Here is a 14,415-nt window from a genome sequence, read left to right as displayed (position 1 = left end):
TTTGTGGGACTGAAAATTGTGCTGTCTATGCACACATCTGATTTGTGGGCTATATACAGGCCAGACTTTGTAATTTACTCACTCACTCAGGCATATATGTTCTTCAAAGAATGGCTTTAGAGTTGCACAATTGTCTGGACTCCATCTATAATTCCTGCTTCCTCAGGAAAACAACCAACATAATCAAACACCCTCCCACCCGATATACTCCCTTCCACGCTCTTCCACTGGGCAGAAGGTATAACAGTTTGAATATACGTGCAAACAGGTTCCGGAACAGCTTCTTCCCCACTGTTATCAGACTTTTGAATGGACCTTCAAAGGTTAATGCTGATCTCGCTCTCTCTCTGCACCTTCTTTGAGGCTGTAATATTATATTTTGCACTCGACTCTGCTATCTGATGCACTTTGTATGGTACATCTGTCTGCATAACATGCAAAACAACACTTTCCCCTGTATCTCGATACATGTGACAACAATAAATCAAACTCAAACTCAAAAGTGAAATCTGATTGTCCTTGCTGTTTCTGGTTCTGAAAGAACAGGTGAAGATTAAACTCACATTTGAACAACTATGGAGGAGGATAGATTTTGAGGATTGTTTTCAGTGTAATTTCTCTCCCACATGTACAATTTACTGTTTATGGAGGTAAGAAATTTCTGGTCCCAACCCTTCAGTGGTTAGCTATATAGATTCTTCAAAGGAGTTTCACTCATTCTGAAGTTAGTGTATTAGATGCTTTGCATTTCAATCCAGAGGTTTACGACAATTATTTTTTGATAAATTGCTTGCAGAGGTGTGTAGTTCATATTGTGCTTCCAAGTGAATGAGATGGAAGGGAATTCCAGGACCAAATACTAAATTGATTTGCTGTTTATTTTACCCAGAAATAGAATATTATTCGCTATCAAATAACTGTTGAAAGCACATACTTAAGGGCTAGAATACTATTTAAAGTTGAAATGCAGTGCATTCCCCTAATTTTTAAGTCACAATATTGAGTGGCAAAATCATAAAATTAGAGCAGAGAATGAAGTTTAGAATGGAGTTATTAACTTACTTGTTACCCTGAATGAAAATAGGTAAAGAATATAATGAAGACTGATAAGCAGGAAAATAAACTAAACACTTTGCAAAGAAGAACTTGACCAAAGGCAAAGAAAGTAAGGTATTGCGAGATTAAATGCAAAATACTATGACGTATCTTAACCGAATTATTTGTGATATGAAAACCTGTGTGGTCGGGTTGTGGTTGCCAGTTGGCAGGTCAGTCAAGCAAATGTAAACGTCCACTGTGGATGTGAGAAATATACAATTATAAAAACATACAGCACCAGGAGGAGGCCATGTAGTCCATTATAAATATTACTGGCTGTTTGAAAGAGCAACTATGCATAGATTCACGTCTTTGTTTTGTGCACATTACCCTGTAGTTCCTCAACTTTAATGAGTATTCCAGATCATAACAACTTTGAGTGAGAAAGCAAATGCATTGTTTACCTAGTCAATCTTTTGTCACTAATTTGAAATTTATGTGTCTGGTTATTGACCCATGCTCCAGAGGAAATAATTTTGTTTCTTCCATCATCTTGAAAATACTCCTCCAGGTCAGCTCTTACCTTTCTCTGCATGAACAAGGACCATTCTAACTTTCCCAGGTTCTTCTTTTAACTGAACATTGGAACATTGGAGCAGAAATTGGCCATTGAAGCCTGATCCACCATCCAGCATGGTAATGGCTGATTACTGACTCCACTACTATTTCTCACACTATCCCCATATCCTTTTTATATCATTGGTATTTTAAAAACTGTCAGTCTCAATTGAGATTTAACTATATTCACTGTCTGATCTTCCTCAGACCTTTGGGGTAGAGAATTCCAATTGTCCAATTTAAGATTTGAATTCAGTTTTAGTACTCTGGAAGTAAAAAGTTGGTGCTAGGAAAAATAGGCCATACAGTGGTCTGATTCATTCATCTGCTTGACAGAAAAAAATCTGCCATCTTTAACCAGTCTAGCACATTCGTGATGACAATCATTTTTAATGGCCTTCTTAACTAGCTGAAGAAAGGTTATATGGTTCATAATCCTCTATTTCCTGCAAATTCAAGTGTCTGTCTAAATGCCTCTTAAACATTGTGAACATATCCGCTTCTCCCACTTCCCCTTTAAACATTTCTCCTCTCACCTCAAAACCTATGCCCCTTAGTATTTGCCATTTCTCAGAAAAATACTCCAACTGTCCACCCTATCCATGCCTCTTATAATTTTATATGTATATTTTAAAATTTTTATCTATTTCTTTATGTTATATGCTCTACATGCCTTCTTTTTAAACAACCTATTCATTATGTGGGCTGTGGGCATCATTGGATGGTTAGCATTTATTGCTCGTCCCTGGTTCCCGTTGAGAAGGTGGTGGTGGGCTACCTTCTTGAATCGCTGCAGTTCACCTGCTGTATGTTAAGCCATGATGCCCTTAGGGAGGGAATTCCAGAATTTTGAACCAGCGACAGTGAAGAAATGGCGATATATTTCCAAGTCAAGATGGTGAATGGCTTGGAGGGGAACATGAAGGTGGTGTTGTTCCCATATATTTACTGCCCTGTCCTTCTCGATGAAAGTAGTTATGGGTTTGGAAGGTGCTGCCTGAGGATCTTGGTGAGTTTCTGTAGTGTATTTTGTAGTTAGTATGCATTGCTGCTACTGAGCATCGGTGGAGGGAGTGGATGCTTCCAGATATAATGCCATTCAAGGGGACTGCTTTGTCGTGGATGGTGTCAAGCCTCTTGTGTGCTGTTGGGGCTGCACTTATCTAGTCAAGTGGGGAATATTCCATCACACTCCTGACTTGTGCATTTTGGATGGTGGACAGGCTTTGGGGAATCAGGATGTGTGTTACTCACCATAGTATTCCTAACCTTTCACCTGGTCTTGTAGCCACTGCATTTTTGTGGTGAGTCCAGTTGAGTGTATGATAATTTCCAGGATGTTGATAGTGGGGGATTCAGTGATGGTAACAACATTGAAAGTCAAGCGATGTTGGTTAGGTTGTCTTTTATTGGTAATGGTCATAGCCCGGCATTTGTGTGATGTGAATGTTACTTGCCACTGTCAGCCCAAGCCTAGATATTGTCCAGATCTTATTGCATTTGGACAAGGACTGCTTCAGTGTCACAAATGGAGCTGAACTCTGTGCAATCATCAACGAACATCTCCACATCTGACCTTAAAATGGAGGGAAGGTCATTGATGAAGCAGCTGAAGGTGGTTGGGCCTAGGCACTACCCTGAGGAACTTCTGCAGAGATGTCCTGGAGCTGAGATAACTGATCTTGAACAATCATGACCATCTGACTATGCTAGGTATGACTTTAATTAGGTATGACTTAAACCAGTGGAGAGTTTGCTTCTGATACCCATTGATTCCAGTTTTGCTTGGGCTCCTTGATGCCACACTCAGTTGAATGCAACCTTGATGTCAAGGGCTGTGACTCTCACCTCACCTCTGGACTGCAGCTCTTTTGTCCATGTTTGAACCAATATTGTAGTGAGATCAGTAGCTGAGTGGCCCTGGTGGAACCCAAACTGAGCGTCACTGAACAGGTTATTGCTGAGCAGGTTATTGCTGAGCAGGAACTGCTTGATAGCACTGTTAATGACACTTTCCATCACTTTACTGATGATGGAGAGTGGACTGATGAGGCGGTAAATGGCACCCATATTATCCAGAATAAACAAAAATAAGACAGAAACATGTCTTGTTTAACATTTCATAGATTCTGTGCTAGTTTATTGTTTAAAGTATATACATCTGAACAACATAACTTGCATATTAAATTTTGTCCATGACCAGAATAGACATCATTTATTTCAATTAACTGGGAACTTAACTATATTATGCTGGTCAAGGTAAAACCTTATGCTGCAACGTTTTGAACAGTAGAGGGTGCACATGTACTTTAACCATTGTATTTATTGAATATAAGACAATAAATAGAAAATCAGTTATTACAGTTGAGAAAATTTATGCAACCCTTGAGAGTGAAAATGAAACTTTGGTAGTTTATAAACAACTGACAATGCAATATTGCACACTGAGGATTATTACTATTTGAAATGACTCGAATTCATAAAGCCAACAAGGCTGGGTCTTTTACACCACCAGTTAAATAGTAAATGTTGAACCAATTACACTTTAATGTTTGTAACTTGTTGTTTCCTTTGTAATTAATATTTGTTATCTAGACTATTAATTTATGATTGATGGAATGATCTATTTTGTGAAAAAAAAATTCAAAACAATGACAGGCTGCAGCAACAACAATGCTTGAATGGAGGCACCAAATCCATAACAATTTGATAGAAAGGAGTGTTTTTTTTGGGTTGGAGGCTTGTGACCGGCAATGTTCCACAGGGACTGGTATTGGTTCCACTGTTGTTTGTCATTTGTAGAAACGATTTGGATGAGAAAAATGGTAGCATTGTGGATAGGGAAGAAAGTTATCCGGGAGGGGGAGAGTTACCTGGACGCTTTGTTTCAGGAGGCAGTCACACCTGGGAGATTAACTAATTCCCACTCAGCTAGTGATCAGGTACAAAAGAGTGTGACTGTAAGTGAGGCAGGTAGGGGGAACCTGAGTTCAGGAGTGGAGGAGCCTCAGCCCTTGACCTTGTCCAACAGGTACGAGATTCTTGCTCCCTGTTCGGATGAGGAAAAGGGCTCTGGACAGGATGAGCCAACTGACCAAGGCACCATGGTGCAGAAGGCCATTCAAGAAGGGGGAGCTAATAGACAAGTAGTGGTTATAGGGGATTCTATAATTAGGGGGACAGATAGTATCCTTTGCAAGCCGGATCGGGAGTCTCGCATGGTGTGTTGCCTGCCCGGTGCCAGGGTGCGAGACATCTCTGACCGGCTTGAAAGGATATTGGAGCGGGAGGGGGAGGATCCAGTTGTTGTGGTCCACGTTGGTGGAGGACCTGGGTGGAGGACCTGTTTGGGCATTACAAAGCACTAGGCAGGAAATTGAAGCACAGGTCCTCAAGGGTCATAATCTCCGGATTACTGCCCGAGCCACGTGCCAATTGGCATAGGGACAAGAAAATTAGGCAAGTAAACACGTAGCTAAGAGATTGGTGTGGGAAAGAGGGATTCCACTTCATGGGGCATTGGCATCAGTTTTGGAACAGGGGGGATCTGTACCGTTGGGACGGTCTCCACCTGAACCGATCAGGTACCAATGTTCTAGCGAAGAGGATAAATAGGGTGGTCAGTAGGACTTTAAACTTCTGAGTTGGGGGGAAGGGAAAGTGAAAGCGACAGGGAGTATGGAGGTAAATGGAAAGATAAGCAGCAGGATAGCATGTTTCCAGGCGGATTTAAAATTGAGGCAGACTGAGAATGCAGAAAAAAGCAAGGATAACTTAGGACATATGACTTACAACATCTCTAATAAGGAAGTTAGCATTAAGGCACTTTACCTGAATGCTCGTAGCATTCATAACAAAGCCGATGAATTAATGGCACAGATAATAGTGAATGATTATGATGTAGTCGGCATCACAGAGACTTGGTTACAGGGGGGTCAGGACTGGCAGTTAAACCTCCATGGTTTTTCAACTTATCGAAAAGACAGAGAGGTGGGCAGAGGGGGTGGGGTTGCCTTGTTAGTTAAGAACAAAATTAAATCTATGGTATTGAATGACATAGCGTCGGATGATGTGGAGTCTGTGTGGGTGGAATTGAGGAACCACAAAGGCAAAAAAACCATAATTGGAGTTGTGTACAGACCTCCTAACAGTGGTCAGGAGCAGGGACGCAACATGTACCGGGAAATAGAGAAGGCATGTCAGAAAGGCAAGGTTACGTTGATCATGGGTGACTTCAATATGCAGGTGGACTGGGTAAATAATGTTGCTAGTGGATCTAAAGAAAGGGAATTCATGGAATGCTTACAGGATGGCTTTTTGGAACAGCTTGTCATGGAGCCCACAAGAGAGCAGGCTATTCTGGACCTCGTGCTTTGCAATGAACCAGACTCTATAAAAGATCTTAAAGTAAGGGAACCCTTAGGAAGTAGCGACCATAATATGGTAGAGTTCAGTCTGGAGTTTGAAAGGGAGAAGGCAAAATCTGATGTAATGGTGTTACAGTTGAATAAAGGTAATTATGAGGGCATGAGAGAGGAACTGACTAAAATAGACTGGAAGCAGAGGCTAACCGGGAAGACACTAGAGCAAAAATGGCAGGAGTTTGTAGGTATAATTGAGGACACTGTACAGAGGTTCATTCCCAAGAAAAGAAAGATTAACCGGGGAGGGATTAGACAACCTTGGCTGACAAAGGAAGTCAGGAAATGTATTAAAGAAAAAGAGAGATCCTATAAAGTGGCTAAGAACAGTGGGAAATCAGAAGATTGGGAAGGATACAAAAGTCAACAGAGGATAACAAAGAGTGTAATAAGAAATGAGAGGATCAAATATGAAGGTAGGCTAGCCAGTAATATTAGAAATAATAGTAAAAGTTTCTTTCAGTACATAAGAAACAAACGACAGGCAAAAGTAGACATTGGGCCACTTCAAACTGATGCAGGGAGCCTAGTGATGGGAGATAAGGAAATAGCAGGAGAACTTAACAAGTACTTTGCGTCAGTTTTCACAGTGGAAGACATGAGTAATATCCCAAAAATTAAAGGGTGTCACGGAGCTGAGTTGAGTATGGTTGCCATTACGAAAGAGAGAGTGCTAGAAAAGTTAAAAAGTCTTAAAATTGATAAATCTCCTGGCCCCGATGGGATACACCCTAGAGTTCTGAGAGAGGTTGCTGAGGAAATAGCAGAGGCATTGGTTGCGATCCTTCAAGAGTCACTGGAGTCAGGAAAGGTCCCGGATGATTGGAAGATGGCTGTAGTAACCCCCTTGTTCAAGAAAGGATCAAGGCAAAAGACGGAAAATTATAGGCCAATCAGCTTAACCTCGGTTGTTGGTAAAATTCTAGAATCCATCATTAAGGATAAGGTTTCTAAATTCTTGGAAGAGCAGAGTCTGATTAGAACAAGTCAACATGGATTTAGTAAAGGGAGGTCATGCCTGACAAACCTGTTGGAATTTTTTGAAGAGGTAACAAGTAGGTTAGACCAGGGAAACCCAGTGGATGTGGTCTATCTGGACTTTCAAAAGGCCTTTGATAAGGTGCCACACGGGAGGCTGCTGAGCAAGGTGAGGGCCCATGGTGTTCGAGGTGAGCTGCTGGGATGGATTGAGGATTGGCTATCTAACAGAAGGCAGAGAGTTGGGATAAAAGGTTCTTTTTTAGAATGGCAGCCGGTGACGAGCGGTGTCCCGCAGGGTTCGGTGCTGGGGCCACAGCTGTTCGCATTATATATTAATGATTTGGATGAGGGAACCGGGGGCATTCTAGCGAAGTTTGCCGATGATACGAAGTTAGGTGGACAGGCAGGTAGTACTGAGGAAGTGGGGAGGCTACAGAAGGATCTAGACAGGTTGGGAGAGTGGTCCAGGAAATGGCTGATGGAATTTAACGTGAGCAAGTGCGAGGTCTTGCACTTTGGCAAAAAGAATAAAAGCATGGACTACTTTCTAAATGGTGAGAAACTTAATAAAGCCAAAGCACAAAGGGATCTGGGAGTGCTAGTCGAGGATTCTCTAAAGGTAAACATGCAGGTTGAGTCTGTGATTAAGAAAGCGAATGCAATGTTGTCTCTTATCTCAAGAGGGTTGGAATATAAAAGCAGAGATGTACTACTAAGACTTTATAAAGCTCTGGTTAGGCCCCATTTGGAGTACTGTGTCCAGTTTTGGTCCCCACACCTCAGGAAGGACATACTGGCACTGGAACGTGTCCAGCGGAGATTCACACGGATGATCCCTGGAATGACAGGTCTAGCATATGAGGAACGGCTGAGGATACTGGGATTGTATTCATTGGAGTTTAGAAGATTAAGGGGAGATCTAATAGAGACGTACAAAATAATACATGGCTTTGAAAAGGTGGATGCTAGAAAATTGTTTCTGTTAGGCGAGGAGACTAGGACCCGTGGACACAGCCTTAGAATTAGAGGGGGTCATTTCAGAACGGAAATGCGGAGACATTTCTTCAGCCAGAGAGTGGTGGGCCTGTGGAATTCATTGCCACGGAGTGCAGTGGAAGCCGGGACGCTAAATGTCTTCAAGGCCGAGATTGATAGGTTCTTGTTGTCTAGAGGAATTAAGGGCTACGGGGAGAGTGCTGGCAAGTGGAGCTGAAATGCGCATCAGCCATGATTGAATGGCGGAGTGGACTCGATGGGCCGAATGGCCTTACTTCCACTCCTAGGTCTTATGGTCTTATGGTCTTATCTAAGGTGACAAAAGGATTTTGATCAATTGGGTCAGTGGGCTGAGGAGTGGCAGATGGAGTTTAATTTGGAAATATTGCAGTTTGGCAAAACAAGGGCAGTTAAAGGTAGGGTCATGGGTACTGTTGCAGAGCAGAGAGACCTCGGGGTTCAGGTACATAATTCTTTCAAATTTGCATCACAGGTAGACAGGGTGGTTAAGAAAGAGTTTTGCATGCAAGTCTTCATTGCTCAGATCTTTGAGTATAAGTGTTGGGACGTCATGTTGAGGCTGTACAGGACATTGCTGAGGCTCTTCTGGATTACTGTGTACAGTTCTGGTTGCCCTGCTATAGGAAGAGTATTACTAAATTGGCGAGGGTTTAGAAAAGATTTACCCAGGTTCTGCTGGGAATGGATGGGGTTGACTTATAAGGAGAGGCCAAAAAGGCAGGGACTTTTTTCACTGGAATGTAGGGGTTTGACGGGTGACCTTATAGAGGTTTATAAAATCATGAGGGTCAGAGATAAGGTGAATAAGTAAAGGTCGTTTCCCTAGGGTGGGGCTGGGTTCAAAACTATGGACATAATTTTAAGGTGAGAAGACAAAGATTTAAAAGAGATCTGAGGGGGAAAATTTTTATACAGAGAGTGGTTGCTGTGTGGAATGAACTTACAGAGGAAGTGGTGGCTGTAGGTACAGTAACAACATTTAAAAGACATTTGGATAAGTTCATGAACAGGAAAGGTATGGAGGGATATTGGCCAAATGCAGGCAAGTGGGACTAGTTTAGTTTGGGAGCATGGTTGGCATAGACAAGTTGGGCCGAAGGGTCTGCTTCCATGCTGGATGACTCGTTGACACTCTGACTCTAAAGGTTACATGACTGTATGAAAATCAAATAGAATTAACCACAATGTAACCATCTTTGCACTCTCTCTGTTTCTATGAAACTTTTCTCATCAAAGTTGTTATTTGAAGATCCACCTAGAAATTTAATCACCACAGTGAGGTTCCAGACAGGAGAATTCTGAACTTATATCAGTGAATCCAGGAGGGGTACTGATCCAGGAAGAAACTTCTGTCCTTAGACCTTGTATGGGAAGTGAGCGTAGTTACCGTGGTTACCGAGCATCATTTAGGCAATCTGTGAATCGCTCTTATTTTAAAATGATTGACCAAGGTATATCCAAGAGTTTCATATTGTTCCCAGGCTTGAAGGAAGATGTGTGTCATTTTTCAAGAAGTATAGTTGGATATAGAGTCATAGAGTCATATGGAAGGACAACACGGAAACATACCCTTCAGTCCAACTTGTCCGTGCTGACCAGATATCGAAACCTAATCTAGTCCCATTTGCCAGCACTTGGCCCATATCCCTCCAAACCCTTCCCATTCAGATACCCATCCAGGTATGTTTTAAATGTTGTAATTTTACCAGCCTCCACCACTTCCTCTGGCAGCTCATTCCATACACGCACCGCCCTCTATGTGAAAAAGTTGCCCCTTCGGTCCCTTTTATATCTTTCCTCTCTCACCCTAAACCTCTGCCCTCTTGTTCTGGACTCCCCTACCCCAGGAAAAAGACTTGCCTATTTATCCTATCCATGCTCCTCATGATTTTGTAAACCTCTATAAGGTTACCCCTCAGCCTCCAACGCTCCAGGGAAAACAGCCCCAGCCTGTTCAACCTCTCCCTATAGCTCAAATTCTCCAACCCTGGCAACATCCTTGTAAATCTTTTCTGAACCCTTTCAAGTTTCACAACATCCTTCCAGTAGGAAGAAGACCAGAATTGCAAGCCATATTCCAAAAGAGGCCTAACCAAAGTCCTGTACAGCAACAACATGATCTCCCAACTCCAATATTCAAAGCTCTGACCAATAAAGGAAAGCATACCGAATGTCTTCTTCACTATCCTATCTACCTGCAACTCTACTTTCAAAGACCTATAAACCTGTACTCTAAAGTCTCTATGCTCAGCAACACTCCCCAGGACTTACCATTAAGTGCATAAGTCCTGATCTGATTTGCTTTTCCAAAATGCAGCAACTCGCATTTATCTAAACTAAACTCTGCCACTCCTCAGCTCATTGGCCCATCTGATCAAATTCCTGTTGTACTCTGAGGTAACCTTCTTCAATATTCACTACACCTCCAATTTTGGTATCAGCTGCAAATTTACATCCTATGTTCACATCCAAATCATTTATATAAATGCCGAAAAGCAGTGGGCCCAGCACCGATCGTTGTGGCACTTCACTGGGCACAGACCTCCAGTCTGAAAAACAACCCTCCACCACCACCTATTTGCACGTCTCGAAACTTTGTCTTTTGTTTTGCATTTTTGCCTCATTTACTCTATTTTGTAATAAACTGATTTTGTATTTATTGATTTGAGGAACCTAGAAGAAAGTGAGGACTGCAGATGCTGGTGATCAGATTCGAGAGTGTGGTGCTGGAAAAGCACAACAGGTCAGACAGTATCCAAGGGGCAGGAGAATTGATGTTTTGGGCATAAACCCTTCATCAGATTCCTGTACTCTTTCAGTTGTGACATTTTGCGCATTGCAGATTTCTTTCACTCCACCATTGCCAGTGTTGCCTTCAGTTGCACTCAGAGTTCTGGAATTCCCTCCCTAACACACTCTGCCTCTCTGTATTCCTGTCCCTGTTTAGGATAATTCTTAAAATATGTGTCTTTGACCACGCTTTTCATTATCAGCTACAATATAATCTTACCTGGTTGGTCATTCAGTCTTGCTCCATAACATTCCTGTGAAACATCTTGGAAGATTTGATTGTGTTACAAAACCTAATTGCACAGACAAACTGCCATCCACTGTTGAGACACTTAACCTGCTTTGGTGGATGGAAATGGACCAATGGCACAGTTTCAAAGAAGAGTGAGGAAATGATTCCGGTGACCTGGCCAATAGTTACCTCTTAATCAATATCATGCTGCTGTTTGTTGGGGTTTGTTGAGTGCAAGGTAGTTGCAGCATCTCCTATACACTACAATAGCTTGGAGTGAGCAAAAAAGAGGATCTGGAGGAAGTAACTGTCAGTAAGAGGAGCAAGTGAAAGGAAGACCTGAAGGAAGGAAGCATTCATTAGAAGAGCATAGGACCTTCGGACCAGGTGGTTCTGGGTAAATACAGACTGGGTAGCTCTAATTGATGTTGTTGCTTTCTGTCCTTTTTTTTACTCTCTTTTCTGATAATGGCAGGCTTTGTATCTTCCTTACACTTCTCCAGAGGTCCCCCATATCACAAATGTCAGTCTTCAGCCAAATCACTTCACTTCATGTGATATCAAGAAATGGCTAAAGGACATGGATACTGCAAAATCTGTGGACCCTGACAGTACTTTGATATTATCACCGAAGACAAGTGATCCAGAACTAGCCACACTCTTAGCCAAGGTCTTCTGGTACAGCTACAATACTGACATCCACCTGGAAATGTGAAGAATTGCCCAGTTATATCCTATGCACAACAAGTAGGGCAAATCAAACCAAACAGTTTATGATCCTATCAGTCTACTTTCAATCATTAGCAAAATGTTTCAAGTTCTCATTGACAGTGCTATCATGCAGCACTTGCAAAGAATAATCTGTACATTGCACTCCTGACCCCATTATAGCCTTGATCCAACATGGACAAAATAACTGAGTTGGAGAAGGGTGGTGAGAGTGACTGCCTTTAACGTCAAGGCTACATTTGACCAAGTATGACATCAAGCAACCCAAGTAAACTAGACTCAACAAGAATCAGTGGAAAACACACTGCTAACTCAAGCCACATCTGACACAAAGGAGATGGTTGTGGTTAAAGTACATCGAACATTGCAGCACAGCACAGGTCCTTCGGCCCTCGATGTTACACCAACCTGTGGAACCAATCTGAAGCCTATCTATCCTACATTATTCTATTTTCATCCATATATTTATCCAATGACCATTTAAATGCCCTGAAAGTTGGTGAGTCAACTAATGTTGCAGGCAGGGCATTCCACTGAACGCTCTGAGTAAAGAAACCACCTCTGACATCTATCCTATATCTATCACCCTTCAATTTAAAGCTATGTCCCCTTGTGCTTGCCGTCACCATCCAAGGAAAAAGGCTCTTACTGTCCACCCTATCTAACCCTCTGATTATATCATATATCTCAATTAAGTCACCTCTCAACCTTCTCTCTAACAAAAACAGCCTCAAGTCCCCCAGCCTTTCCTCATAAGACCTTCCCTCCATACCAGGCAATATCATAGTAAATCTCCTCTACACTCTTTCTAAAGCTTCCACATTCTTCCGATAATGCGGTGACCTGAACTGTACGCAATACTCCAAGTGCAGCCGCACCAAAGTTTTGTACTGCTGCAACATGACCCCTGGGCTCCGAAACTCAATCCCTCTATCAGGTTCCGAAACTCAATCTCTCTACCAATAAAAGCTAACACACCATATGCCTTCTTAACAACCCTATCAACCTGGGTGGCAATTCTGTAATTTTGAATCTACTCATCTGTCCCTCAAACAGAATGTAAAACTCATCTATTATGGTTACTGTTCCCTAGGCGCACCTTCACCACAAGATTGTTACTTTAGATCATTCACAGCTTCATAGACTGTGACTGGAGATGCCACAAGGATCAGTTGTTGGAGTTCATCATCATCATGTAGGAGTTCTTCAAGGTCATGTACTACACCCAACCATTGCCAGCTGCTTCCGATATCATTTCCTCTCCATCATAAGGTCAGAAGCGTGGATGTTTGCAGATGATTGCAGTGTTCGGCACCATTCACAACTCCTCTGACACTGAAGCAGTCCAAATAGAGCAATAGATGGACAAGAACCAGGCTTATACTGGATTAGTGGTGCTGGAAGAGCACAGCAGTTCAGGCAGCATCCAACGAGCAGTGAAATCAACGTTTCGGGCAAAAGCCCTTCATCAGGAATAAATCTGGATTAGTGGTGCTGGAAGAGCACAGCAGTTCAGGCAGCATCCAACGAGCAGTGAAATCAACGTTTCGGGCAAAAGCCCTTCATCAAAGAACCAGGCTTAGGCTGACAGCTGGCAAATCATATTCATGTTACACAAGTGCCACGCAGTGATCATCTCTAACAAGAGACAATCTAACCATTGCCCTTTGACATTCAATGATATTGCTATCACTAAGTTCACCCATTATCAACATCCTGGGGTTATCATTGACTACAAACTGAATTGGACTGGCCATGTAAATAATGTGGCTACAAGAGCAGGTCAGAGGTTAGGAATACTGCAGTGAGTAACTCATCTCCTGACTTGCCAAAACTTATCTATAATCTAAAGGAAAGATATTGCCATTCCTTCAGAAGCACTGGATCAGTATCTGGGAACTTATAAGCTAACAGCATTGCATGTGTACCTACACCAAATGTACTGGAACAACTGTGGCAGGCAGCTTACCATCATCTTCTCAAGGTCAACAGGGTCACAATAAATGATGATGCAACCAGAAAAACACACATCCTATGAATGAATAAAAAAGAAACTATTTACTGAGCTATGTCCTTGATATTTCCCCAGAGTAAATGGTTTCCCTTTATTTACTCCATCAAATTCATCTTTTTTTTAAAATTCACTTGTGAAGTATGAGCATCACTGGCTGGCCAGCATTTATTGACCATCCGTAGTTGCCATTGAGAAGGTGGTGTCTTTTTGAATTGTAGCATTCCATGGGCTGTAGGTAGAACCAAAATGCCATGACGGAATTCTAGGCTTTTGACCCAGCAACAATGAGAGAACTGCAAAATATTTCCAAGTCATGGTGATGAGTGGCTTGGAGGAAACATGCAGTTGGTGCTGATCCCATGTATCTACCATTCTTGTCCTTCCACTTGGAGCAGTCATGGGTTTGAAAGATGTTATCAAAGAATTTTGGGTGAATTACTGCAGTGCATCTTGTAGATCACACACGGAGAATTGATGGTGGAGGGAGTGGCTGCTTGCGGATATGGGGCTAATCAAGTGGGCTGCTTTGTCCTGGATGATGTACTCATCCAGGAAAGTGGGGAGTACTCCATTGC

General features: G+C 42.3%; 1 long non-coding RNA gene across 7 annotated transcripts in view; it reads left to right on the top strand.

Annotated features, from left to right (window-relative positions):
- Positions 1–14,415, top strand: part of LOC140480660 (uncharacterized) — a 293,960-nt gene that overhangs the window by 31,834 nt on the left and 247,711 nt on the right. The window contains exon 3 of one of the 7 annotated variants that reach the window (XR_011961374.1): positions 10,745–10,818. The exons of the other annotated variants lie outside the window; for them this stretch is intronic. This is a non-coding gene — a long non-coding RNA (uncharacterized lncRNA). Of the gene's footprint in view, positions 1–10,744; positions 10,819–14,415 lie in introns of those variants that run through there. 7 annotated transcript variants of the gene reach the window in all.

The sequence above is a fragment of the Chiloscyllium punctatum genome, chromosome 8, assembly GCF_047496795.1.
Source record: "Chiloscyllium punctatum isolate Juve2018m chromosome 8, sChiPun1.3, whole genome shotgun sequence".
Taxonomy (NCBI): domain Eukaryota; kingdom Metazoa; phylum Chordata; class Chondrichthyes; order Orectolobiformes; family Hemiscylliidae; genus Chiloscyllium; species Chiloscyllium punctatum.
The sequence above is the reverse complement of the archived record's forward strand: the minus strand, read 5'-3'. Positions and strand labels throughout refer to the sequence as shown.